Here is a 6,745-nt window from a genome sequence, read left to right as displayed (position 1 = left end):
AGTTCATCTGAGTGTGAGCATATGCATGCTCATGCATATTTTTATTATGATTCCAAGTATCTTCAGAATTAAGACCTTTATAGATTAAAGTAAGAGAAGAACGAAAGGGGAGGGATTAAAGACAATAACCATAAATAGCAAACAGAGAAAGAGGCATCGAGAAAGAAAAAGGAGGAAATCAGAAGACAGGACTAAATGGTGGAGGAAACTGATTCATGGCGGGAGTTCTGGGCATTCACATCGGCTGGCAACATGAGAAGTGACTAAAGAGTCAGCAGGGTCAAGAATTAAATTTTAAAATATACTCCAGGGCTTCCCTGGTGGCTCAGCGGGAATTAATCCACCTGCCAATGTATGAGACATGGGTTTGATCCCTGATCCAGCAAGATCCCACGTGCCGCAGAGCAACTAAGCCCGTGGGCCACAACCACTGAGCCTGTGCTCGAGAGCCCGGGAGTCACAACGACTAAAGCCTGCGTGTCCTAGAGACCGTGCTGCGTGATGAGAGGAGCCACCGCAGTGAGGAGCCCTCACCCCGCAACTAGAGAAAAGCCTGCATTGCAACAAAGACCCAACACAGCCGAAAAGAATTAAATAAATAAAACCGGTTTTCAAAAAGTTATTACATTTATCATCGTTGGGAAGAGTTGTTTGAATGCATATAGGAACTCATATTGGAGAAGGCAATGGCACCCCACTCCAGTACTCTTGCCTGGAAAATCCCATGGATGGAGGAGCCTGGTAGGCTGCAGTCCATGGCGTCTTGAAGAGTCGGACACGACTGAGCGACTTCACTTTCACTTTTCACTTTCATGCATTGGAGAAGGAAATCGCAACCCACTCCAGTGTTCTTGCCTGGAGAATCCTAGGGACAGGGGAGCCTGGTGGGCTGCCGTCTCTGGGGTCGCACAGAGTCGGACACGACTGAAGCGACTTAGCAGCAGCAGCAGCAGCAGGAACTCATATGCATTCACCCAACTGTTTGTTGAAAATTCTTATGAGTCAAAGTGGTTAAAAGTATATGCATATTCAAAAATATATGTATATTTCAGCTTAGAGGAAAAGCTACATCCAACACTCCACTAAGCAGGTAATGTAACATATTGTCAGATAAGAGTATAGTTCATATCCATTAAGTGACCTGTTGAAAAAATATTCTTTCTTTAGTAATATTAAAGTTTTATTCAAGGGATAGACACCTACAGAATCTTAAAAGGAAAATGTCAGAGGTTTAGGTCTGACTCTATTTAATTAAACTAACCACTAGGGAAGAAATATGAAGGGCATACAAAGAACAAAATATGGACATTTTCCACAACTATGAAATCGAATAAATATTCTTTTATAGAGACTTGTGCCAACCAAAGTGCTAGGTGGTATGAGTATATAAGTGAAAACACAAGTTCACTGTCCACAAGGAACTGATGGTTTAGCGGGGAAATAGACACACATAAATCTAACATAATACAACCGCTATTTCAAAGGAAAGATGGACAAATTCTGTAACGGACATTTATTCGTTTTGGTTGCCCAGCTTCTAAATACCCTTCCTACTTGGAAGCAATCTTAAGACCAGTGAGAGGCAGGGCTTCACTGCCAAATATGGAACCTAAAGAGGGCCCTGCCATTGTCTCCTGGCCTTGAAAGCACGGGCATATGATTAAGTGCTTGGGCTCTGACTCTTGAGGGAATGACCCAAAGCCTCTGGGTCACCTAGAGATAGATATTCAACGTAGCTCCTGCAGAGTCAGAATCCAGTGGCTCAGGGAGGTTGTCCATGGAGGTGGACTCCACCAGTCTAGTGGCGAGTGTCCGACAGCTATGTGATAACAGTAGTGACTCCAGAAGACCATTCCTATAGTAGGAACTGAGCTATGCTTCCTTTGCCTTGGTATTACCCTGAGCCTGGCTCTGAAGCAGCATTCCAGTGTATTCTGTGGGCCACCTCAATGGAATAGCTCCTTGACAATAAAAAGGTACAAACTGCTCTTACATACAATACAGATGACTCTCAAAAACATAAGCTGGATGAAAGAAATCAGAACAAAAGAGTGCATACTGTATTATTCCACTATGCAAAGAACTAAACTAGGCAGAACTCACCTACAGAGACAGAAATCAGAAGATGGAGATGGGGGAGACTGACTACAAAGAGACATGAGAAAACTTTTGGAGGCCACGCAGACGTTATCCATCTTGATTGGGGTGATACTTACATGAATGTTTACATTTGTCAAACTCATCAGACCAAACATGGGTCCATTTTATTTGTGTAAATTATATCTCAACAAAGCTGATCTCCTAAAAAGTTAGGAAAAAAGAATATATAGAGGTTGAAACATTAGACATTTGGGGGGAGAATATCCGATAGACTGAAAACACTGGTATCCTCCGAGGAGGGAAACTGGGTGATGAGGGAAGGGGTGTGATGTATTGCCTCTTGAACCTTTTAAATCTTTGTATTTATGAGTGTGTTATCTATTTTAAAATGTTTCCAAATTAACAACAAACAAACATATCTCCCGAAGAATCAGTGACATTGTCAATAACTGGTAAGAGGTGGGGAGACTTAGCTCATTCCCACTAAAACTTCAGGGTGGCAGGTGCAGAAAAGGGGCTGATTTTGAAGAATACTTGTGAATTGTCATAAGGGTGATAAGGTTTGCCGAGCAGCTTGTGGATCTTAGCTCCCCAGCCAGGAATTGAGCCCGGGGCCACGGCAGGAAAATCACTGAGTCGTAACCCCTGGACCGCCAGGGAACTCCCGGTCAATAGGTTTTGACCCCATTAGCAGCTGGCATTGAGACGTGGTGTACTTACTGGAGCAAATCTATACAGATCTCAGCACCTGGTATATATTTCAGTTCAGTCACTCAGTCGTGTCTGACTCTTTGTGACCCCCAGGGACTGCAGCATGCCAGGCCTCCCTGCCATCACCAACTCCTGGAGTTTACTCAAACTCATGTCCATTGAGTCACTGATGCCATCCAACCATCTCATCCTCTGTCATCCCCTTCTCCTCCCGCCTTCAATCTTTCCCAGCATCAGGGTCTTTTCCAATGAGTCAGTTCTTTGCATCAGGTGGCCAAAGTATTGGAGTTTCAGCTTCAGCATCAGTCCTTCCAATGAATATTCAGGACTGATTTCCTTTAAGATGGACTGGTTGAATCTCCTTACAGTCCAAGGGATTCTGAAGAGTCTTCTCCAACACCACAGTTCAAAAGCATCAATTCTTTGGTGCTCAGCTTTCTTTATAGTCCAACTCTCACATCCATACATGACCACTGGAAAAACCATAGCTTTGACTAGATGGACCTTTGTTGGCAAAGTAATGCCTCTGCTTTTTAATATGCTGTCTAGGTATACATTTGCTGACCTGAAAATACTATTTTTCTCCATGTCAAGATTCAGAAGATACCAGAAATAATTTGGTTTCAGGCTGTTATTCAGCCTGTCATTAATGAGCAGTCTTTCAGTTCTTACTGAGTACAGACTTGGTGTCAGATCCCTAACACAAGCACTTCACAGCAAGAGGGCTGAGGCAGCAGAAGATAAAACCTATATTCCTATCTTTGCATGAGTGTGTACTCAGTCATTTCAGTCATGTCCGATTCTCTGCAACCCCATGGACCGTAGCCCACCGTGTTCCTCTGTCTAGGAGATTTTCCATGCAAGAACACTGGAATGGGTTGCCATGCCCTCCTCCAGGGGCTATTCCCGACCCAGGGATCTAACCCAGGTCTCCTGCATCTCCTACACTGCAGGCAGATTCATTACCACTGAGCCACCAAGGAAGCCCATTCCCACTTAGCCAGTGCTACATTTATGCAATTATTCAAGGTATATTTATAAAATTTTTCCTATGAGCTATGTGTTGTGCTAGACAAACGTTGAAAATGGATGCAGACCCTGTGCTAGTGAAGGTCAGAGTCTATGGAGGAAGAGAGATACTGGCTAAGTAAAGAAACCAATAAATGCAATTAAAAAAAAAATGAGAAGGATGCTAGGAAGGAAACAAACAGCGTCCTGATAGAGAAGAGGTGTGATGGTCAGGGAAGCCGTGGGTAAGAAAATAACAGTGAGAACTTCCCTTGTGATACAGTGGTTAAGAATTTGCCCGCCAGTGTAGCAGACATGGGTTCAATTCCTGGTCCAGGAACTTAGATCCCACGTGCATCGGACCAAGTAAGCCCGAGTACCACAGTTCAAGAGGAGCCCGACTTGCCTAGAGAAAGCCTGCACACAGACAAGAAGGCCTAGCACAGCCAAAAATAAATAAATTAATTAGTTTTTAAAAAAGAAGGCAGCACTGAAGCTGAGACTTGAGGAATTGGGAACCAGTGCTGTGACGAGGCGGGGAAGATGTTACCAGCCAGGGGCCTCTGTATGAGCAGCCTCCAAGGCTGGACTAAGAGCATACGTGGCGCCAGCATGGACTAGCGCTGAGAGAAAAGGCTGTGGCAACCCCAGGCTGCTTCCTTGAGGCGCTTTATTCTCTGAATGAAGCTCCCTTTCCCACAAAGGACTTGCCATGGTGACTGTATTTACCTATGGCCAACCCCTGTCCCAACTTGGCCAAGACCCAAGCCACACCCTTCGAAGAGATCCATCTAGGGCAGAAGGCTGTTAGAAGGGAACCTTTGCTCTCAATCGTCACCTGTACAGGTTGCCAGACTGCAACACTCAAGTTTGGTCAGAGTCTTGCAACAGTCTTTTTCTACATAGGAGGGAAAAATTGGACTTGCATGTTAGTTCAGGGGGATATAACATTCTAGACAAGTAGATTATTATTATTATTATTATTTTAAAAGAGCAACTAGGGACTTCCCTGGTGGTCCAGTGGTTTAAAATTTGCTTGCAGTGCAGGGGTCGCTGGTTCACTCCCTGGTCAGGGAACTAAGATTCCCACATGCTGTGGAACAACTAAGCCACCACGCCCCAACTAGCGTCCATGTGCTGCAAGGAAAGATCCCATGTGACACGATGAACGGAGATCCCATGAGCCAACACAGGCAAATACATAAATGTTAGAAAAAAAGAGCAACTAATATGTTCTCTCCCTGTGAATCTGTTACACACATTGACGCCTAAACAGATGTGCTTTACCTAAATAAAAGAAGGTAATTTTACCTATATGCTGAATATTTGAAAATGTAGTAGTAGTTTTTTTTCTCTTTCAGAACTGCTGTTTCTGTTTTGCTCTGTATTTCATATTTGATTAATACTGTCATTGTCCCTAAATGCCGTAACTGTTAACTACATTTTATTCACTAGAACCTACAATTTGTCTATTGTTATTGTCCTTTCTGTTTTCAAATTAAGGTATTGACATTCCCATTTATTTTCTTTTAATTAAAATACAGTTGATGTACAATATCACATACATTACAGATGTACAATATAGCCATTCACAATTTTTAAAGGTTGTGTACTCTGTTTACAGTTATTACAAAATAGTCCCTGTGTTGTACAATATATCCTTGTAGCTGACATTATTCCCACCTTCAGAACAGACTTCTTGAACTCAGAAGCAAAAGCTTTAAGGAGCGCTATCGTCTCTGGTTATGGAGAATTCTTTGGTAGGAATGTCTGTTTTAAGAAACTTTAACAAAGGACAGGGAGGGAAGGCAGTTGAAATCTGCAAATTGCTGTTCTGACTACATATGGCCACCAGGGGGAGACAAAACTATGGAAGCTCTATTTTATCTCCAGAGTTAGGCGGTGTTTTTCTTTAGCTGTAATCTGCCTCTGACTTGTTTCAAAGCAAACACGTATCCAGATTGCATAAGACAGCCCAGTCCTGTTTTCCTCATATAATTTAAGGAGAGCTTTATCTATTTATATACTGCCGGAGAGCCTTATCAGTGTACATACTGCTCCACCAAAACGGTTAAGGAACCCATGTGACAAAGTGAGTTTTCTAAACGCAAGCGAGGTCCTGAGGATTCAACTTCTAACCACTGCGGGGTGCACACGTACCCCCGTAGATCCTGTTGCAGAGATTCAACGTGAACTCAGCTTTCCACACCGATGTGTGCATCTTTTATACTTCAGATAGCGCTCTCAAAAGAGGCTGGGGAAAAAAAAAATGTAGGGACCCTGGATACTGAAAAGATAATAGTGCTTCAGCCATGCTAACATCAACACTAAATCATAAAATGACAAGTCCGACGTCTTCTGAGGGCTCCCCGCCACTTCACAGGGGAGGCGTCGGGCGCACAGTCTCAAGTACAGAAGCTACAGATAGTACTGCCCTCATCTGACCCCTGACAGGCAGCGGGACTCATTCCAGCAGGTGGAAGAAGGGCTGACAGGTCATTGTATAATGATCGGCAACCGATTTCATGGCGAAGTACCTCTATTTATATCTCTGTTGATGAATTTATTAAAAGGGATGTGCTCAAATTTATCAAAAAACTGATAGAGTCAATTCAATTTTAGTGAATCAATGAATTGTTTTAGCCACGTCTTCTGGATTCTCTCTTAATAGCCCAATCACTCGTGGCCTCTTTTCAAAAAATATTTATTTTTTTTAATCTATTTATTTGGCTGCGAGGAGTCTTAGCTGCAGCACACGGGATCTGTGATGTTCCTTGCAGTCTGTGGAAACTTTAGTTCCAGCATGTGGGATCTTATTCCCCGACCAGGAATTGAACCCAGGCTCCCATCGTTGAGAGCTTGGAGTCTCAGCTGCTGGACCACCTGGGAAGTCCCACCCATGAACTCTTAAAAAACATGGTTTGGC

The sequence above is a fragment of the Bos taurus genome, chromosome 14 (assembly GCF_002263795.3).
Source record: "Bos taurus isolate L1 Dominette 01449 registration number 42190680 breed Hereford chromosome 14, ARS-UCD2.0, whole genome shotgun sequence".
Lineage (NCBI taxonomy): Eukaryota > Metazoa > Chordata > Mammalia > Artiodactyla > Bovidae > Bos > Bos taurus.
The sequence above is the reverse complement of the archived record's forward strand: the minus strand, read 5'-3'. Positions refer to the sequence as shown.